The following is a 23038-nucleotide window of genomic DNA, read 5'->3' on the forward strand; positions in this document are numbered from 1 at the left end:
GCTAAGGTGCGGGCGCTGGTGGAGAAATGTTGGCGGCTTGACGACAGAGCTGAGGACATTAAGAATCAGAGCCACTGCAACAATTTGAGAGTGATTGGGCTGCCAAAGTTGCTGGCGGAGAAAGACCTTTGACGCTGGCAACCACGTGGCTTCCGAAAGAGTTCGGCTTCGCTCCTGAGGATGGGGGATGAGGATTGGGCTCAGTGGGGGTGGGGCGATGGCGGGTGGTGATGGGCAGGGATAGGGCTGGTTGCAGTCTGGGCTCGCTACTGGGGGTCCCTGAAGTGCACTGCTTGCCTGTTGCTGCTGTTTCCTTCTGTTCTATATTCAGGACTGGAGCCTGCGGTGGATGGTATCTGTCGGGTGCTGAACAATGGTCCCAGAGTACGTCAGAGCAGGATGTTACCGAGAAATGGATGCAGATGGGTAACAGAGCGGTTGCTGCAGATGGCACCATTTCCTCTGCAGGGTGCAGGGTGACTACTACCAGGCAGTGGCATACCAAGGGGGGGGGTGGGAGGGGCGATCCGCCCCGGGTGCCAGCCCTGAGGGGGTACTCCCGGCCTTGCCGTTCAGTCCACCCCCACCCCCAAAGGACCGCTCGCCACACTGACCTTCCTGCACCACCTGTGCAGCAGCCCGCAGCAGGATCGCGACGTCAGCGATCCCTGAGCTGCTTGGGCGCTGCTTCCTGCGCTGCGGTCCTGCCCCTCCTCTGACGTCAGAGGAGGGGCGGGACTGCGGCGCAGGAAGCAGCGCCTAAGCAGCGCAGGGATAGCTGACGTCGCGATCCTGCTGCGGCTGCTTCATAGTTGGTGCAGGAAGGTCAGTGGGGCGAGCGGTCCTTCGGGGGTGGTGGGGGGGGACTGAACGGCAAGGCCGGGAGCATAGGTAGTGCTGCTTCATAGGTGGTGCGGGGAGGCCAGGGGGCAAGCGGTCCTTCGGGGTGGGGTGGGCGGGCAGGCAGGCAGGCTTTCAAGGGGGAGGGGGGTGACAGGCAGGCAGGCAGGCCTTCACGGGGGGGACAGGCTTTCAAGGGGGGGCAGGCAGGCCTTCAAGGGGAGAGGCAGGCCTTCAAGGGGGGAGCAGGTAGACCTTCAAGGGTGGGCAGGCAGGCCTTCAAGGGGGTGGGACAGGCCTACAAGGGGGTGGGACAGGCCTTCAAGGGGGGACAGGCAGGCCTTCAAGGGGGTGGGACAGGCCTACAAGGGGGTGGGACAGGCCTTCAAGGGGGGGACAGGCCTTCGGGGGGGTGCAGGCCTTCAGGGGGGGTGCAGGCCTTTGGGGGGTGCAGACCTTCAAGGGGGTGCAGGCCTTCAAGGGGGGGACAGGCCTTCAAGGGGGGACAGGCCTTCAAGGGGGGGACAGGCCTTCAAGGGGGGATAGGCAGGCAGGCCTTCAAGGGGGGGACAGGCCTACAAGGGGGGAGGACAGGCCTACAAGGGGATGGGGCAGGCCTTCAAGGGGGGGACAGGCCTTCTGGGGGGTGCAGGACATCGGGGGGGTGCAGACCTTCAAGGGGGTGCAGGCCTTCAAGGGGGGGGACAGGCCTTCAAGGGGGGGACAGGCCTACAAGGGGGGGACAGGCCTACAAGGGGGTGGGACAGGCCTTCAAGGGGGGTGCAGGCCTTCGGGAGGGGTGCAGGCCTTCGGGGGGGTTCAGATCTTCAAGGGGGTGCAGGCCTTCGGGGGGTGCAGGCCTTCGGGAGGGGTGCAGACCTTCAAGGGGGGACAGGCCTTCAAGGGTGGACAGGCAGGCAGGCCTTCAAGGGGGGGACAGGCCTACAAGGGGGAGGGACAGGCCTTCAAGGGGGGGACATGCCTACAAGGGGGAGGGACAGGCCTTCAAGGGGGGGGACATGCCTACAAGGGGGTGGGACAGGCCTTCAAGGGAGGTGCAGGCCTTCAAGGGGGGACAGGCAGACCTTTAAGGGGGGACAGGCCTTTGGGGGGGATCCTGGTTTAGAAGTACACGGAGGGAAGGGGGTGTTCAAAGAGACGTGTATATGCCAAACTTTGGGGGGGGAAGAAGAAATAATGGGTCTGAAAATAGAGGAGAGGGAGAGAGATGATGGACCATGGGATTTAGGGAGGGAAGGAACAGAAAGGGAGAGAAATTGGACACAAGGGATGGTGTGGAGGAGGGATAGAGATACTGGATAGGAGGGTAATTGGGAAAAGAAAGGGAGAGATGGTGGACTATGGGGTGGTGGAGAAGGAGGGGGAGATGCCGGATGAAAGGGTAGTTAAGAAAAGGTGGATCTGTGGAGGGAGATGAAAAAAAGGAAAGATACCAGACTTCCTGGTGAGGGAAGGGAAATGGAAAGGGAGGTCAGAGTTGGCAGATGGAAGGTTAGCACGCAGAAAGAAGAAAGAAGGAGACCCTGGCAAGCAAGTTATCAGAAGAAAACCAGAGCCTTGGACCAACAAGATTTGAAATATAACCAGACAACAAAAGGTAGAAAAATTAATTTTATTTTCTGTTTTGTGATTACAATATGTCAGATTTGAAATGTGTATCCTGCCAGAGCTGGTGTTGGACTGCAAAAGTGAGCTAGGATTTAACAGAGAGAGGAAAAGTCCTTTTTGTTTCTTTATTTTATTTACACCACAGCGCCAGTGTGGTTAGGAGAAGCCAAAGGGGATGAAAAAGCTATAAAACCCACCAGGAGTTTTGAAAAAAATCACCCAACTGGGCAGGAAAATCGAATTGAAAAACCAATTCAATAGGCTGAATCAAATTGAAATTTTTTTTCCTGAATCTGGCAGCATTAGTTTGCGCTACTGTCTTAGACTTTAGGACCTGGGATTGGAGAGAGATGGCATCCTCAGTACTTTATAATGCAAGTGAAACGAGGATTTGGTCAGACTTTTGAAGGGTCTGCAGAAAAAAAATATTGTATAGGCTGCTTCTATTTTTGTGAATGGAAAGGCTGAGGATGTCAGAGAGTTCAGTTAAAATATGTGCTTTATAAGAAAATATAATAATGTGTTTTATAAAATTTATAGCATAGCTGGCCTACCCAGTGAGGTGTTCCTAGTGGTGGTGGTGGCAGCGTGTCAATGTGTTGAGAGGAAGAGGTGGTCTGGGAAATTCTGCTGAGCAAACTCCGGGCCCATTTCCACCCCCCAGTTAGTCCACTCCACTCAACTGGTTCACACACTGAGTGGGTCTTTGGGTGTTGTTTTGGGATCTCTTCCAGTGGTTTATCAGTATCTCCTTCTGGTCCAAGGAAGGAAACTTTGTTATCCTTAGCATTGACCTAAAGAATATGTTTGTAACAGCGCTGCTTGTGTGGCATTAGACTATGTAGTGATCGAAAGAAAAAAAACAGACCTTTGCACATTTTTGTACTATATGGTGGGTGTATGAGGAGATTCACATTTCCTGCACAGCTAAGTCCATGTGAAGTTACCTTGTGCTGTATTTGACATCTAGGAAGGTCTCTGTTTGAAAGGAAAGATCTAAACTTAAAAATGAAGTGGCCAGAAGTTATGGTAAAAGCAGATAGTGTAGCTGGTTTTAAGAAAGATTTGGACAAATTCCTGGAGGAAAAGTCCATAATCTGTTATTAAGACATGGGGGAAGTGTCTGCTTGCCCTGGATCGGTAGCATGGAATGTTGCTACTCTTTGGGTTTTGACCAGGTATTAGTGTCCTGGATTGGCTACCATGAGAATGGGCTACTGGGCATGATGGACCATTGGTCTGACCCAGTTAGGCTATTCTTATGTTATGTTCTCATCTGTAGGGGCCTTTGTTTTCACTTCTTATTTTAATGTATTTTTTTTCTGAGAACTTATCAGTGTTTTTTATAATGGGAACAAAAATGGAAGAGAATGAATGTGTGTGGAATGGGGTGGTAACTAATTTCTTCAGCTAAATAATTCAATCCACCTCAACCAGACATAGGAGAACTCACGCACCATTCACACACCCTCCAACCAAAAACGTCAAAAGAAAAAAACTGTTCGACAACCTCCTAGCCATTCGAGCTGCAACACTCGACCCCCAACCCTACAACCAATTGACATCGACCACATACTGCAAAACCTTCAAAAAGAAATAAAAACCATTCTATTCAAAAAACACATAAAACCGAACTAACACAATCAGAACTGTCCCAAGCATCACCTGCAACTACTCCATATGTACTTCTGATGTCATGACAATTCAGACATAATTTATGTTATGTTATGTTATGTTTGGAATATAAGAAAATTTTCACTGCCTGTTTCTATTCTGACCATTTATTCCGTTTCATGGTCATTACAAAAAATATTTTTTACATGGGGGGTGGTCAAAAAATGATGGGCCCCGGGTGCCACATAATCTAGGTACGCCACTGCTACCAGGGCACCACATGTCAACGGCACGTCCTTTGCCGGCAGGCTGCAGAACTAGGGGGTCAGTTTCTGGGGGGCTGCAGTGGGTATTGGTTGTCACAGTCCTTTTCTTCAGTGCGGCAGGTGTTGAGGTGGCTTTTTCAGTATGCAACAGTACTCTGTGGCAGGTAGAGCCATGGGGTTCATTTTTACCATTCCTGGGGACCCTCCTACTGCCTTTTCAGGGGGGTGGGTCCTAGTGAACTTGCATGAGGGAGCTTGCAGACAATTTGGTGGGGGCTGTGTCTTGACAGGTTGAGCTTCCTGCAATTTTTGCCCACTTCACATGATGAGTTAACGGGGGGGGGGGGGGCCGCATAGCATAGGCCGAGCTGGTTGATGGGGATGATTATTATCCTTGAAATCCCTTGGATCGCAGCTTTATGTTTGGGTGAGGGGGGCCTGTAAGTTACAGGCCTGTGGCGGTAATCCCGAGCTATAAGGTTTTGGATCATCGGAACATGAGCGGATATTTGGTAGTGAGCTCATTTGAGTGGCAATGCTGTGGATCAGGTGACCCTGAAAGAGGGGCATGGAGGTCCATGCCTACCCCACAGGCTCATCAGGGGATGAGCAGTTAAGGAAAAGTGAGCTCAGGTGAGCGAATATGCCTTGAGGTAGGTGGCATGGAATAGGGGCATGGAGGTCCATGCCATTCCTTAGGCTCTTGCTGACATGGTGGGGTCAGGGGAATGCAATTTTGAGTTTTTTACAAATTACAATGTTTTGTAGCTCAGGAGGTGAATTGTTGATTGCTTTTTGTTTATTGCCATCAATAAAGAGTCTATGGTTTATTTACTGTTGGCAAATAGAGAACAAAGTAAAGGGAACAGAAACCCCATGTAAAATCCAACAAAGAGAGAGCAAGTGGGGAGCTGGATAGAAGATGTCAACCATGAGACAAACAATCTTTTATTTCTATATATTCAAAATAAATGCAGAAACACATGATTAAAAACACAAGTATAAAAAGTTCTATGAACGTGATGTCCTTATATTGAAAGGATCCGTGTTTTGACCCCCAGGTGGAGGCCTGCCTCAGGGATATGTTTATTGATCTGAAAAGAATACACTTGACATGAATAAAAATAAAAATTGCATAAATAGACCAAAATAAAATTAAAATTAAGAGTATATGAATAATATCATTAAAAATATATATCAGATGGCATGAATATAATAAAATAATAACAACATCAATAGGTAAAATATATTAATAATTTCAATGGAATTCAATTGGCATGATAAATAAAAAGCGAGGAACAATCAAATGGACATGATTATATAAATCTCAGAGATAATAAATGATTTTATCATAGCCTAAGGCCATGTATAAGTGGAGAGCAGCATAAAATAAAATGAAATAATCTGATCTACATGAAAAATGAAATCATACAAAACCATTCGAGTAAAACATCTAGAATTGCATAAAGAACAGAAAGAAAACATATATAATTGCTTGATAAAAACAAAAAGAAATACATATGTAATAACCAGTATTAGGCCTACCCACTAGGTGTCACTCCAGTGCTGGGAATACAAGCTTTAAAACAATCTACTAAAAAAAAAAGAAAAAGTAAAACGCTGAAGCTAGAAATGGGACAACTGAAAAAGGGACTTCGTAGACCATAATTAGAAGGAAAATAGGAAGAAAAGGAAAGTGAAACTTATGCCAAAGGACCTGGACACCATCATAAACAGCTGAGTACCAAAACAAAAAGGTGAGCACCAAATTGAAAGGAAGTGTGTTCCGATGAAAACGACAGATTTTAAAAATCCTACCTTTAAAAAGATTGTAAGCATATGCGATGCTCTAGAAAATAAAAGTACAATAAGTAATATAATGAAAATCGCCCATAAGTAACTTAAAACGCCTTGAAAAATATATATGAAGAAAGATTAAATTAAATGCTTACCGTAGAAAAGCCCAAAGAAAGAACTCAATGAGCAGTTAAGGGGAAGTAAGCTCAGGTGAGCAAATATGCCTTGAGGCATGTGGCATGGAATAGGGGCATACAGGTCCATGCCATTCCCTAGGCTCTTGCTGACATGGCGGGGTCAGGGGAATACAATTTTGAGCTTTTGTCAAATTGCAATGTTTTGTGGCTCGGAAGGTGAAGCAATTGTTGATTGCTTATTGGTTGTCCCAATCGACAAAACTGCGGCCTGGTTATTACCATCAATAAAGTGTCTGTGGTTTATTTATTATTGACATTATTGCCGAGGTTATGTGAACTTTAATAAGCAAGTAAAGCGAGGGGCTTTGTGATTATGGGGGTTTGGGAGGGGGGAAGACGAGGTGTGAGGGGACGACAACTTGGTCATTCCAGATCCATATGTTATTAGAACGATGAGTGGGGTGATTACATTTGCAGATGACACTAAACTGAATTACTGGATGTTTGCAAACTGTAGAGTCCATGCATGCATATGTAGAATGTTTAAATAAGTGCATGCTTCTGATTGGTTAGCAAGCCCTCTTGTGTTTACAGTGAGAGAAAATGTCTTCAATTAGGATAAGGGCAGAAGATACAGAACTTAAACAAAAAGGTATCTATGAGAGGCTCTGATTTAAGTGTGAGTTCTAAGTATGAGCTTGATTTAAACACCCCCCCCCCCCTTTTACAAACCCGTGCAAGACAGCGCACTGAATGCTCTGTGCTGCTCCGAAGCTCATAAGAACTGTATGTGCAGTTTTGAAAAGAAAAAAAAAAAAAAGGGGGGGGGGTTAGTTTGTAGGAGGTTGACTGGAAACTGAGTTTTATGAGAGAAAGAGGTATATTCATGAAAATTTGTGACTAAGAAATTGCAATTTTCTGAGTAAGAAATCTTTAGTTTAGAAGCTGATATAACTTATCTTGAGGTGTAGAAATGTGAAATTTAAAATAATTTGCTGCTGCTGGGTCAGACCAGTGGTCCATTGTGCCCAGCAGTCCACTCCCGCGGTGGCCCCCCAGGTCAAAGAGACCAGCCCTACCTGCATATGTTCCGGTTCAACAGGATCCCGTCCAACTTTGTCTTAAATCCCTGGAGGGTGTGTTCCCCTATAACAGCCTCCAGAAGAGTGTTCCAGTTTTCCACCACTCTCTGGGTGAAGAAGAACTCCCTTACGTTTATACGGGATCTATCCCCTTTATATGTGATAAAGAAAATTTGAGAGAATTTTAATTGATGTCCTCTGTTTTGTGAATAAGTACTGTACTCTTAAAACAAGTGCTGTGCTGGAGACTGGAAAAATTGTGTCTTGATTGGCTGAGATGGCCCGGCCCTTCCAAAGGGAGGAACCTGAGGCACCTCAGCCAATCAGTGCCTTAGGCCTCTCCCATGCATCAGATGATGCGCCGGGCCGGGGTCTAAGGCCGCTATTGGGCGGCAGCAGGGCAGCAGAGTAGGAGCAGGAGGAGTTTGCTCCTGCCCCCGAAGATTTTGCCAGTGTGTAAGAGCAGGAGGAGGGTCCAGGCACCCCTCCTGCTCCCGAAGATGTTGGGGAGCCTTGCCCAAGGAGCAAGAGGGAACGGGCACCCTCCTACTTCCAACAATTTTCCAAGTACCAGGGTGGGTGGGCTGGGCACAACCTCCTGGCCTGACCCGACCAGGACCGGGTGGAGGGTGGTAGGTCTAGGAGCAGGAGGGACTGAGCAACCCTCCTGCTCCCAACTTTGGTGTCAGGGGAGGGCCGTGCCGGTCGGCCAGGGGGGGGGGGGGCGAGGGCCCTGCTGCATGCATGCAGCTTTTTTTTTTTTTTTTTTTAATAAACACTAATGGCAGGAGGGAGTTTGTATCCCTCCTGCTTTTTTCTCTGAGGGGGGGGGAGGGCACAGCAGAGCAGGGCAGGCAGGAGAGATCGGGGTGTCGGGCAGATCTCTCTTGCCCGCTCCCGAATTCTCCTGCTTTCTGCCGCCGTTCTCCGCAGCGCAGGCCTGCTTTAAAACCACGGGCTTGCACTGCAGGGAATGGTGGCAGAGAGCAGGAGAGTCCGGGAGCAGGTAAGAGAGATCTGGGCTGGACTGAGCCCTGACCGCAGTGACAGGAGGCTGCTTCTCCTGTCACTACGGTCAGGGTGTGCACATGAGCAGGAATCGCTTTGGCCGTGGGTAGGGGGCATGCTAACGATCGTCTCCATTTGCATGCAGGCCTTTTCTGAATCAGTCGGCCGGCCTGCAATAGGAAGCGGATAGTGCATGGTTTGGAGGTTTAGTGAATCCTGCCCATAGTCTATGGAAGCATTAGCATTGAGCACACGCTAATCGCTAGTGCACGCTAAATCGGTTAGCACGCCTTAGTAAAAGCTCAGCTTCACTAGAAAAATTTTAAACTTCTTTTAACTGGCTTATATTAGAAACATGGATATGTGGTTAAATTATTCTGAGTTCTACCGAGATACATTGCTATGTTGTATGCTGAGCGTCACTAATGAGGAGTGTAAACTGAGACAATAGCACTTCCAGATTAGGAAATCGAGTTTTCAGGCTATGAAATAACAGGCAGGAATTCTAAATTATCCATTTATTCAGTTATCTAGAGTGCACTGTAAAGTGTTTCGTAATCAGCTGTACAAAGATAGAGACTAGGCATACAACCAATATGGAGACAACTGTCTTTCAGTTTGTAAAGTCAGAATAGTGAGTGACTTGGAGTCCTGCTTCTGAGTGGAAAAAGAAAGTCTTGGGCCCCGATGCCAGGGAAGAAAAAGATCCAATGCAATAAAGAAAGAATAGACAAGGATATGTGACTGGCACAAAGACAAAAAGAGACATTGGAAACAGAAAAAAAGAAAAGAGACAAACACACAAAAATAATACTTATCCTCCGGGTTTCAAAGAGAAATTGGATATATTCTTGAAAGAAGAAGTTATTGAGGGATATAGATAGGGAAGATATAGGATGAAGAAGGGTACAGTTAGAAGGATATAGATAAGGTAGAAAAAAAATGATTGAAGGGATAGAGGGGTACATACAGAAGACTACTACGCAGGTCCTAGACCTGATGGGCCACCGCGCGAGCGGACTGCTGGGCACGATGGACCTCTGGTCTGACCCAGCAGAGGCACTTCTTAGGTTCTTAGGTTCTAGAACCTGAAAAATAAAAGGTTTTCAGAAAGAATCAGGACTTTATAACACAGAAGTGCAGTTGACATTTAGGGATCCTTTTATCAAGCTGCGGTAGGGGTTTAACGCACGTAATACCGCGCATTAAACTGCCTGCCGTGCTAGCCGCTAACGCCTGCATTGAGCAGGCGTTAGTTTTTTAACCGGCCACGGGGGTTAGCATGTAATGAAATGTCCGACGCGCTAACCCCGCTGGCGCGGCTTGATAAAAGGAGCCCTTAGAATAAGTGGTCAAAGAAATGTACACTGATACTTATCTGATTTATTTTGGAAAAGTTACAATTCTGAATAGCTGCCTAAATAGTCTGCATTTTGGCTGTAGCAGTACAGAATTGAATAAAATTAAACACTCTTAAGAGTTCAGCTGAATTCTATACTTTTAATTCTATTTATTCTTATGACAAAATGTCCAGGGGCATCATTTCCTACTGACTATTCCACTCCCTATGCACTCAAACATCCTTCTAGCTTTCCCCATTGCCTTTTCTACCTGTTCAGCCATCTTAAGATCATCACATACAATCACACCAAAGTCACACTCCTCTTTTCTGCACAAAAGGTTCTCTACCCCCCTGAACTGTACTGTTCTCTTGGATTTTTGCAGCCCAAATGCATTACCCTGCATTTCTTAGCGTTAAATCTTAGTTGTCAAATTCTGGACTGTTCTTCAAGCTTAGCTAGGTCCTTCCTCATGTTATCCACATCATCAGGGGTGTCTACTCCTTTGCAGATTTTGGTATCAACCTCAAAGAAGCAAACGTCAATCGCTCCTCCTAAACTTACTTGCTCCACTTCATCACTGACGCTGAAACCGTGGATTGAAGACAAAGTTTTATTTTATTTTTCTTTCCAGCTTATGATTTATCTTTAATCTTATCTATTGTTTTGCCTTTTGTCTTTGTTTTGTTCTATTTCTATCATTTAAATTTCTCCAGAATTCTACTGTTCAACGGCTCCCCCTTCTGCTTCTATTCCTTTCTCTCCTCTCTTCTACCTTCCAAAGTATTTAGATCAATGCTGTCTTGTTAAAATGTTTATTTTATTTTTATTTTTCCTCTAACTCTACTTTTCACTTCTCTATTACCCTCCAGGTACTTTAGTTAGATTGTGAGCCTTCGGGACAGTAAGGGAATTTTTCAAGTACCTTTCTTATTTCTAATCTTAATGTATATTTTCTGTAAACCGCTTAGAACCTAACGGATGTAGCGGTATATAAGAAATAAATTACATTACAAGAAATAAATTACATTACATTACAAAAACTATACCAAACATACATAAGAACATAAGCAATGCCTCCACTGGGTCAGACCTGAGGTCCATCATGCCCAGCAGTCCGCTCACGCGGCAACCCAACAGGTCCAGGACCTGTGCAGCAATATCACTTACAAAATCATTAGAAAGAATAAGTCTGTATAGAGTAAGACTGAGCATACTCAGAGAGCCACTTGCCATCATCTACTGTGTTTCTAAGCTTAAAATAATTGAAAAATATGAACAGAGAGCTACAGCACATTTTCAAAACTTTTGTTGCATCTTAGCCATGTATAGTAAGCAGTTACACATAATCTTGTGGGTCACTTAAAAATTTGTGCATCATTTAATTACTTATGTACAATAATCACCATAAGAAAGGGCTTTGTGGAGGGCATGTCAGGAAACAAGTTAAATATTTAGATGTGGAAGGTGAATTTTCGGTAAGTTTTGTCATGTGAATGGCTTACCATCTACATGTGCTCTCTATTCAGTATTAGGCTGAAAACAATGTCATTCATTTCTTCCTGAAGAATACATCAATGACAGTGAGCACCAGGCAGAACCTCTATCCTGTACTTCCTGTCAACATTTACCAAGGTGAACCTACTCTTCCCAAAACACTCTGGGCATGTTTTATCAAGCCGCACTAGCGGCTGCACTGCGGTAACGGCCCCGAAGCCCATAGAGATTTAAAGGGCTTCTGGGCCGTTGCTGCGCGGCTTCGTAAAACAGGGGGGTCTGTCTTCTGAGAAGGGTGGCAGAAAATACAATGAGGGAGAGATGTCAAATTGTTGTATAAAAAAGAAACCAGAAGTTTGAAAAATCTGCCTTTTAAGAATTCTGAAATTTGTTCATCTTAAAATATATGGAGACAGACCTAAAAATCTCAATATATATACTTTGGAAGAAAGGCAGGAGATGGGAGATATGATAGAGACATTTAAATACTTCCAGGAGGCAAATCTCTATCAACTGAAAGGAAGCTCTGAGATGACACATGATGAAAGTGAAAGGAGGTAGATTCAGGAGTATGCATGGATGCACGGAATGATCTTGTGGTGGAGGCTAGTGTTATGAGCCTAGGGGCAGAATGGGTGAGCATGCAATATTCTCTCCGCCCTCCACCTCCTCCCTTAGCTCACAATAGAAACATTGGGAGCTAAGGGAGGAGTGATGTTTCTATCTTCTATGCTACTGGTGCCTGTTGTGCATATGTTTCTTATGTATCCAGTGTGTTCCCTTGGGTGACTTTAATAAAAATGATTTGTAAAAAAAAAAAAAAAAAAAAAAGAAACATTGGAGCTGACAGAGGTCCCAAAGCATAGGGTTACCAGGGATATGTCCTCCTTTTGAGGACATGTCCGGGGGTCCGGATGGCTTTTCAAAACCTGGCACTTTGTCTGGGTTTTGAAAAGCTTTCCTTCGGGCAGGAGGGCATCCCCACATGCGCGGATGTCCTGCCCGATGGGAGCAGGCAGCGGGGGGAGGGGGGGCCGGATTGGAGGCATGATGGGGTGGAACCGGGGTGGGGATGGGTGAGACTGGGCAGGCCTGGGGGCGGGTCTAGGGGTCCGTATCTTCCAGATGGAAAATCTGGTAACCCTACCCAAGCCCCACCAGCTGAAGACCTCCTCCAGGCCTTCCTCGGGAGTCGTTATGAATCCTCTCAAAGGCGTGAGATTGATAAACAGTAGGCAGCAATCCACAAACTGAGCGATTCACCAGAGCAGCAGAATGCAAAACCCACTTCCTAACGCGTAACAATAGCCCACGACAATTAATGGAAAAGAAAGAAAATTGACCATTTTATGGCTGCGATAAATATGGCCTTAGCGTGCATGAAAGACCTGTATAAGGCCACCTTTTGATACAGTTTAGTAAAGGGATGCCATAGTGAAGATACAGAACTGCCAATGTACCCAAACCTTTGTCACACAAGCATATCCAACCTCAGGATCCATTTACCATATGACTAGCTGAGTGATCTCGTACGTGAATCACCATATTTATTTTCGTTTCTTATATACCACTTATAAGGGCCTGGACACTATTGAAGTGATGTACAATGTACTCATACAGTAGCTACTGTTCTGTTCCTGGAGGGATCACAATCTAAGTTTGTAGCTGAGGCAATAGAGGGTCAAGTGACCTGCCTAGGGTTAACATATCTGTGGAGACAAAATAGAGAACATAAAAATAAAAATGGTTGCTACCTTTGGTAAAGAAATATTTAATTTTAGTAAATGTATAAATGGTTTTTAGTTAATGAACACACATCAGACAGCAACTGACTTATAGTACAGCAGTGGACAATAATCTACTTTTCAAAAAAGCACAGTTACTTACCGTAACAGGTGTTATCCAGGGACAGCAGGCATATATTCTCACATGTGGGTGACGTCATCTACGGAGCCCCGGCGCGGACAGCTTTTCAAGCAAACTTGATTGAAGTTTCAAGTTTGCACACTGCACCACGCATGTGCATGCCTTCTCGCCCACTAGAGGGCGCATCCCACCTCGTGGTCCTCAGTTCCATAACTAGCAAGGAAGCCATCCCCGGGGAGGCGGGCGGGTTGTGAGAATATATGCCTGCTGTCCCTGGATAACACCTGTTACGGTAAGTAACTGTGCTTTATCCCAGGACAAGCAGGCATGATATTCTCACATGTGGGTGACCTCCAAGCTAACCAAAACAGGGCAGGTGGGAGGATGGCAATTTAGGAAAACAGATTTTGCAATACTGACTGGCCAAACCGGCCGTCACTCCTGGATAGAGTGTCCAGACAGTAGTGAGAGGTGAATGTATGAACCGAAGACCAAGTGGCAGCCTTACATATGTCCTCCATCAGAGTGGATCGGAGAAAGGCTATCGAAGCTGCCATTGCTCGGACCTTGTGACCCGTGACCCGACCCGGGGGAGGAAGGCCAGCCTGAGCGTAGCAAAAGGAAATGCAAGCGGCCAACCAGTTAGACAGAGTGCGCTTGGAAACTGGATGCCCTAATCGATTGGGATCGAAGGACAAAAACAATTGAGGGACCTTCCGATGAGACCTGGTGCGTTGAAGATAATATGCCAACGCCCTCTTACAGTCAAGCGTGTGAAGCGCCGTCTCGCCAGGATGGGAGTGGGGCTTCGGGAAGAACACAGGAAGGACAATGGACTGATTGAGGTGGAAGTCCGAAACAACTTTAGGTAAAAACTTAGGATGGGTGCGGAGAACCACCTTGTCGTGATGAAAGACCGTGAAAGGAGGGTCCGCAACCAAGGCTTGCAACTCCCCAATCCGCCTGGCGGAGGTGAGGGCAATTAGAAACACCGCCTTCCAAGTCAGAAATTTCAAGAGGGACTTGTTGAGTGGCTCAAAAGGGGGTTTCATCAGTTGAGCCAGAACTACATTCAAATTCCACACGACAGACGGAGGCTTAAGAGGGGGGCAAACCCTGAGTAGCCCTTTCATGAAGCGTGTCACCAAGGGATGGAGTGACAGAGGGCGTCCCTCCAGAGGTTGGTGGAAAGCAGAAATCGCACTGAGATGAACCCGCACCGAAGTGGTTTTCAAGCCGGAGCGCGACAAATGAAATAAATATTCTAAAACCGAGGATACCGGAACTGATACCGGATCCAGGTGAAAAGACGAGCACCAGGTGGAAAACCTGGTCCATTTCTGCGCATAGCAAAGCCTCGTCGAGATCTTGCGGGAGGCTTCCAACACCTCCTTCACCGATTGAGACAGGTCCGGAGGAGTCAGGGAACAAGAAACCAGGCTGTCAGGTGCAATGACTGCAGATTGGGATGTAACATGGATCCTTGACTCTGAGACAGCAGAGAAGGAGAGACAGGCAGGGGAAGAGGCTCCCTGGCACTGAGCTGGAGCAGCAGGGAGAACCAGTGCTGACGCGGCCACCGAGGTGCTATGAGAATCATCGTGGCCGTGGACGATTTTAGGTGTACCAACGTTCGCATGATCAGAGGGAACGGAGGGAATGCATACAGGAACCTCCCTTCCCAGTCGAGTAGGAAGGCATCCGCTTCCAGACGGTCCTGCGAGTACATCTGAGAACAATATAGTGGTAGTTTGTGTGTCTCCGGAGAGGCAAACAGATCCACCTGTGGCGTTCCCCAGCGAGCGAAAACCTCGCATAGAACTGCTGAGTGTAGAGTCCATTCGTGCGGTTGCAGAAGTCGACTCAGTTTGTCCGCCAGGCAATTCCGTTCTCCTTGGATGTAGACCGCCCGGAGGAAGATGTTCCGGGAGGCCGCCCACTCCCAGAGGCGAAGAGCTTCGGAGCAGAGGGGCCATGACCCCGTTCCTCCCTGCTTGTTCACATAATACATTGCCACCTGATTGTCCGTGCGGACGAGGACCACCTGGTCCTGCAATATGTGAACGAAGGCTCGAAGTGCTAGGAAGATGGCTCGCAGCTCTAGCACGTTGATATGACACTGACGGTCTTCTGTCGACCACAGGCCCTGCGTGCGAAGACCGTCGAGATGGGCTCCCCACGCGTACTCCGAGGAGTCCGTGGTCAGGACCTTGCGAAAAGGCGGAGTGCGGAACAATAGCCCCATGGACAGATTTGAAGAGTCTGTCCACCAACGCAGCGATTTCCGCAAGGGCGGAGTTACCGAAATGAGGCGAGACACCAGGTCGCACTCCTGACGCCACTGGGACGCGAGGGTCCACTGAGGGATCCTCAGATGTAGCCTCGCAAACGGCGTGACATGTACCGTCGAGGCCATATGGCCCAGCAGCATCATCATGCGCTTGGCCGACACCCTCGATAGTTGAGAGACCTGGCGGCTCATCCGTACCAAGGCTTCCAACCGCTGGGTCGGCAGGTAGGAGCGTAGGCGCACCGTGTCCAGCACCGCACCTATGAATTGAAGAGACTGCGACGGCCTCAACTGAGACTTTGGAAAGTTTATCTCGAACCCGAGAGTTTGCAGGAAGGCAATAGACTGTCGGGTCGCTGAGATAACCCCCTCCCTGGTCGGGGCTTTGATGAGCCAATCGTCCAGGTAAGGGAACACATGGAGTCCACGTGACCTGAGGGCTGCTGCAACCACCACCATGCACTTCGTGAATACTCGTGGGGACGCGGCCAGGCCGAAGGGCAGTACCCTGTACTGGAGGTGGAGGTCCCCCACCTGGAATCGTAAGAATCTTCGACAGGCGGGGTGCACCGGAACATGGGTGTATGCTTCCTTCAGGTCGAGGGAGCACATCCAGTCCCCTTCCCCCAAGAGGGGGTACAAAACCGGGAGAGATAGCATTCGAAACTTCTCCCGGGCCAGGAATTTGTTGAGCTTCCTGAGGTCCAGTATGGGGCGCAGGTCCCCGGTCTTTTTTGGGACCAAAAAGTAGCGGGAGTAAAACCCCGTACCCCACTGGTCCTTGGGGACCGGCTCGACCGCCCGAAGCTTCAAGAGGGCTTTGGCTTCGGTTATAAGGGTCGGTAGCTGCGAACGGTTGCAGGGGACTAAACTTGGGGGACTGTCCGGCGGCGAGGACACAAAGTTGAGCGAGTAGCCCTCGGAGACGATCCGGAGCACCCAAGCGTCTGAGGTAATCCCGGTCCATGCCTCCCGGAAGGACCGAAGACGGCCCCCGATAGGAAGGGATTCCTGTGAAAGTGCGGAGGGGAACCCGCCCCGTCCGCTCAGCCCGTCAAAAGGAAGGCGCGGGCTTAGAAGGGCCCTGCGCCTGGGCTTGGGTTTGTCCCCCTCTGCCTCGCTGAGACGGACGTCTCGGAGGCGGTCTCGAGAAAGCCGGGGTCGACTTCTGAGGGTATCGGCGCGGCGGAGGCCGAAAGGGTTTCTGCGGCGGGGGCCTAGGTTTGGGGCGGACCAGGGATGCTAGAGAGCGCTCCTGTTCCGACAAGCGTTTGGTCGCCGCATCCAATGACTCGTCGAATAACTCGGACCCCACACAAGGCAAGTCTGCCAGGCGTTCCTGCAGGTTTGGGTCCATGTCGAGGGTGCGAAGCCAGGCCAAGCGGCGCATGGCCACCGCGAGGGCCGACACCCTCGAAACCAGCTCAAAGGCGTCGTACACTGCGTGGAATAGGTACAACCGCAATTGAGACAGGTTGGACATAAACTTATCGAATCCTGCTCTTTGGGAGTCCGGTAACGAGTTCCGATATTGAGGAAGGTCCTTCACCATACCACGCAAATAGGAGGAAAAGGTGAAGGCGTAATTTAGAACCCTGGTGGCCATCAGGGAATTTGAATAGAGGCGACGGCCAAACTTGTCCAGGGTCCGCCCCTCCCTGCCTGGTGGAACCGCCGCAGAAACCCGTGAGGGCTGTGATTTTTTAAGAGCAGACTCCACCAGAAGAGACTGGTGTGAGAGCTGCGCCTTATCGAACCCTTTAGGGGGAATCGTCCTATACTTCGATTCCATTTTTGAAGGCACAGACGTGACTGTAAGAGGGTTTGACAAGTTCTTCAGCCAGGTTTGCAGAAGGACACTGTTGAGAGGGAGTCTAGGCACCTCCCTAGGAAGAGTGGGGAGGTCCTGTTCCTCCAAAAATTCTTTGGAATACCGAGAGCCTACCATCAGGTCAATCCCCAGGGCTTGGGCCATGTCCTGAACGAAGGATGAAAATGAGGACGGCCTAGCCTGGGGAGACGGGGTTCTCGACCGCCCCACCGAGGAGAGGGGGGAGGCCTCATGGGAATAATGAGGATCCCTAACCGATCCCGAATCCCAGGATCCCCTCTCGAGGGCCCTCGAGGGGGAAGGGGAAGTTATCCTCCTCGCAGAGCCCTTGGGTGAGGACCCAGGGGTTCGTGGGACACTCTCCCGTTTCCTCGGCGAGGCGGCCCGGGAAGACTTCCCATGAGGTGAGCGGAGGAGCCTCGGGTTGTCGAGGCGCAACTCCGACACCTGCAGCGCCTCGCCCCCGAACGACGAGGAGCGGTCGCGCCGAGGCGAGCCTCGGGGTCGCTTAGACTTCCTCGATCGACGCCCCGTCCGAGGTCGCGTCGAGGGCGAGGCGTGTCTGGAAGACCCGGAGGAAGAGGAGGAAAGACGGCGCACTCTGCGCAACTTTTCCTTGGGCCTTACACTCCGCTCAGGGGGTTCCCCCGAGGTCGAGGTCCGGGGCGGGGCCGAGACCGAGGTGAACGGGGCCACCGTACCCGAGACCGAGGTCGCCCCGGCCGAGGTCGAGGCCGCCAGAACCGCAGCACGCTGCAACACTTCCAGGGCTCCCGACAGCTCCGATGAGATCAGAGCTCGGAGGAGATCCTGGAAGGCCGGAATCCCCACGAAGGTGGGGAGTTCCGAGTCCGGGGCACACTCCCTGGAGGGCGACCTCGGTCTCGAGTATTCCCTCGGGGTGTGCGGAGTCGAGGTCCGATGCGGGGCCGGGGTCGACCCACCCGCTTTGGCCTGACTCGAGGATGGCTTCTTTGCTGAAGGGGATGGAACAGAGGACTTACCCGAAGCTTGCTTCACTGACGACGCCTTCGAGGAAGAGGGCCGAGGCGAGGCCGAGGCCCCCGAGGACGCCAAGGCCGAGGTCAAGGCCGGGGCCGAAGCCGAGGCCGACGTTGAGGCCTTAGGTGCGTCGACGGCGAACAATTCGGCCATTCTTGCCTTACGGCGACGGAGGGCCCTGTTTTGGAAGGTAGCACAGCGATCACACGAGTCTGTCGGATGTTCGGGCCCAAGACAGACAATGCACCACCGGTGAGGGTCGGTGATGGAAAGCAACCTTTCACACCGGCTGCACTTTTTGAATCCCGTAACAGGACAGGACATCCACGAAGAAAAAGAAGAAGGCCGGGAACGTACCGACGTCCCGCGGCCACGGATTCCGGGAGCCCCCGGAGTCCGAGGAAAAACGAAAGACTTTTATTTTTTTTTTTTTTTTTTTTGAAAGGAACCGAAAAGAAAAACAGCACCGCGAACTAATTCGAAGGGAAAAACAAACTAAACGCGGCAGCTAGAAGGCAAAAACACTGGAGCTCAGATCCACAGGGCTTTCTTGCTCCGCGGAAAAATTTGAACTGAGGACCACGAGGTGGGATGCGCCCTCTAGTGGGCGAGAAGGCATGCACATGCGTGGTGCAGTGTGCAAACTTGAAACTTCAATCAAGTTTGCTTGAAAAGCTGTCCGCGCCGGGGCTCCGTAGATGACGTCACCCACATGTGAGAATATCATGCCTGCTTGTCCTGGGATAATGTCCAGATTTGAGGTTTTGACTGAGTCTGAGCACAAGCATGCTTATCAAAAAAGCAACTTTGTGCTGCTTGAACAAAACTCTTTTGGCAGCAGGGAAGCCGAGAGGAGCTTAGCAATGCCTTTCTCTCTCTTTAGCACTTCTATGTGTCCAGACTTCAAGGGTTACCCTATGGCTCCAGAAAAAGGAGGACGGATTGAGGCATCTGGGTTTTACTTCCATTGCTTTCAATGGCAGTAAAACCCAGATGTCTCTATCTGTCCTCCTTACTTACGTTGCTTTCAGTGGAAGTAAAATCCGGTTGTCTTCATCCATCCTCCTGGAGCCATATGGTATCCCTAAGACTGCCTAATAGGCCGGAGATAGCTTCTCTCAATCTGTGGGTAGGTGTGTGTTGGTCTTAGGCACATAGAAGAAAAAGAAGATATTTTCCTAAAAACTTGAGGACATGCCCATGATCACAAGGAGCTACAGTGGGTTCTGAGATTGGGTTCCCTGGTTCTCAACCTGCTACTGTAACCATTAGGATACTTTTCCACTCCCTCTGCAGCTGAACTAGTGTAGTCACTCACCTGAGTGACTACACTAGTCTGATAGCTGGGTAAAAGTCATACAGGCCACATTTTTACACAGAATTTTCCTCAGAATTCCGCATTGGTTCAGGCAGTCCAGCTGTGACAACACTTGGCAAACAGTGAACAAATGACACTGGAACACTACCTGTCACTAAAACTTAACAATAAGGGAGAGGAGAGAGGGATTTGAAGGGAAAGATGTCACAGTCTCTGCTCCTTTCTTCTCTACTCTTTTTCCTTCTCTCTTCCATCCTTTCCTTCTATCCCTTTTGAAGCCAACCAGTCCCCTAGTGCCTCCTGTCATGGAAATCAATGAATTGTGGTCTTCCTGTATTTTTGCCCCATCTTTGTTCTTATCATCCACTCCTCCTCTGTTTCTCCTTCTCTCCCCCTGCCCCAGAACAGGAAATTGACATTGTAAATTATTGTCAAGTCTGTATTGTAATTTATGTAAAATTAAGTCATCTCTGTCCTGTCTCGATTATTATGGATGTACTTTGTAACCCTTTCTGGGCCCCTTTGGGAGGACGGGGAAAAAAATTGAATAAATAAATAGAAGGGGCAGGAAGCGTCAGAGCTGACAGTCATGCACATGTGGACTGCAGTCCAGTGACCATTACACACACACACACACACCATCTCCCTGTCCTGGCTTAGACCGCCTTCACCACCCCACCCTTGATACACTAGGGCTTTGGCAGTAACACACCAACTCTATGACTGGCATAACTGATCAGGCCTTATGTCTATACTGTAAAAGCTGAAATTTACCGCCCCCCCCATGTCCACCAAGCATGTATTTCCCACCAAAGTTTGTCCACCAAAGTTTGTCCCACCAAAGTTTGTCCTGCTTATACTGTGAATGTGCCCTTGTGACCCATTCTGGCACATTAATACTTGGTATGCTTGTGTTCTTCAATAGAACATAGGCGCTTGAGTGGAGGAGTAGCCTAATGGGTAGTGCAGTGACCTGTGAACCTACAGTTCTCACCGCAACTGCTTGTGACTCTGGGCAAGTCACTTAACCATCCATTGCCCCAGGTACAAACTACATACATAAACTGCTTTCATTGTAACCACAGAAAGGTAGTGTAGCAAGTCCCATTCCCTTTTCCTTTCTTTAGAATTGTCTCCTTTTGTTTACCAATGCAGTTTCAACACTAATGCGAAGAACAAGCTGAATATTTGTGTGACAGATGCTATATCTGATGACCTGACTAATGTAAATATAAAATGGAAGTTCTCCATCTGGGGGGAGAGTGTGGCGCAGTGGTTAAAGCTACAGCCTCAGCACCTTGAGGTTGAGGGTTCAAGCCCACGCTGCACCTTGTGACCCTGGGCAAGTCACTTAATCCCCCCCATTGCCCCAGGTACACTAGATAGATTGTGAGCCCACTGGGGCAGACAGGGAAAAATGCTTGAGTACCTGAATAAATTCATGTAAACTGTTCTCAGCTCTCCTGGGAGAATGGTAGAGAAAATTAAATAAATAAATGAGGACCCTCAAGCTGTGTCAAGTGAGAAGAGATAGTGAGGGGCTGCCGAGCTAATGCCTTTGTGGGTCAGTGGGAGTCTGAACTGGATGAGAAGCCAATGAAGTATGTATGCCCTTCTCCTCCATTGCCGACTCCGTCCCTTCTATCTTGCTGCACCGTATGCCTGGAACAAATTTTCCGAATCCCTACAGTGATAGTGTTCAGGTCCAAGTTAAAAGCCCACCTCTTCGAGACTGCTTTCAACTCCTCTCACCTTGGATTCTGCATCCCCACCCCTATATATCATGTCTGTCCAAGTTAGACTGTAAGTTCTATTAAATGTCAAAATGTATAGTGCTGCGTATGCCTTTCAGTACTATAGAAGTGATAAATAGTAGTAGTAGTTTTCATTATCTTATAATAAATAGTCATGAACCTAATACAACCTCAGTGCCCACCTAGCATTCAATACCAATGTAGCCTTTGTAGTAACATTTTGAAAGACCCAATCCTGTGTGGAGTGCAGTGGTGATATTTGTGCCTTTGTTTCGTCACCCACTGGAGAAGCAGAAACCATAATTCATAAATTCAGAATGGACATGGGGTTGTATTTGCTCGTTTGCTACTGGTTAGGGCAATGTCTCTCAAGCATTTTTAGCTCCGGCACACTACATAGAGCAGTGTTCTTCAACCACCGGTCCATGGACCAGTGCCGGTCCACAGAAATTTCCTGCCGGTCCACAGGGCCAGCAAGTGCATCAGGCCCAAAACAGTGTTCTTCAACCACCGGTCCACGGTGTGATCGATGCGGCATTATCTTTGAGCCAGCTCCCTCTTCCTAACTGATTCAGTGCACAAAGCCACGGGCAGTGGCTCCTACGGGCATCCTGCGCTTGAACCGGAAGCCTTCTCTCTGACGTTGCAACGTCAGAGGGAAGGCTTCCAGATGAGGCACGGGACATGCAAGGTGCAATTAGTACTATTATGGGGGCGGGATCTGGGGTGGAGATTGGGTAGAGATGGGCGGGGGTCTGGCCCACGACTTAGCCCAGTGTTCTTCAACCGCCGGTCCACGGACCGATACCGGTCCACAGAATAATTCTTTTATTTTTGCCGGTCCATAGGTGCAAAAAGGTTGAAAAACACTGACATAGAGCAAATGTTTTTCACAGCACACTAAATGGAGTGAATGTTTTTCATAGCATATTATAATTGAAATTATAAAATTGCAAAACCAATAAAAAATTAAGGCCTCCTTTTATGAAGCCGCGTTAGGGTATTTTATCGCCGGCCACTGTGGTAAAAGCTCCAACACTCATAGGAATTCTATGAGCATCAGAGCTTTTACTTCAGCAGCTGACAATAAAAAAAACCCTAATACAGTTTGATAAAAGGGGGCCTTAATTAGACAGTTATTTGTTTAAGGTTCTTTAAGCTATACAGTATATGGGTAATTGTAACAACAGTGAAACTAAAGTAGATAGAATGGAATTGCTAATCAATGCAGTGGACAAGCCTGTGAGCGCAAGCTAACTCAAAACGTGGCTCGATAGTTGACAAGCAAACACACATTTCATCATCCACCATCTGCAGTCATTCTCTTTTTTTCAATTTAATTTCTGTCAGAGCTGAAAATCCAAGTTTGCACAGATAATAATAATAATAATTTATTTTTTATATACCGCCATACCAAAAAGGTTCAAAGCGGTTCACAACAGCAAATAGATAACATACAGATAAAAACAGGCAGATATTAAAATAAATCAATTAAAAGGCAAGATAGTTTAAAACAGAATGCATTAAGATGTCAACCTATCAAACAGATGTGTTTTTAAACCGTTTTCTAAAATCAAGATAGGAAGTAGTCTCTTGCATAGATAAGAAGATCCAAACGGTAACAAAGCCTCGATTGCTTTGTTGCTCAAGTTAGGATTAACTATTGCATAAAAAATAAAAATAAAATTACTTGTACGTTCTCAAGGACCAATCACGTCAAAGAATGATGCTTTTCTGGGCAGTTGTATCCTTATGCCCACAGACGCT

The sequence above is a fragment of the Geotrypetes seraphini genome, chromosome 4, assembly GCF_902459505.1.
Source record: "Geotrypetes seraphini chromosome 4, aGeoSer1.1, whole genome shotgun sequence".
Classification (NCBI taxonomy): domain Eukaryota; kingdom Metazoa; phylum Chordata; class Amphibia; order Gymnophiona; family Dermophiidae; genus Geotrypetes; species Geotrypetes seraphini.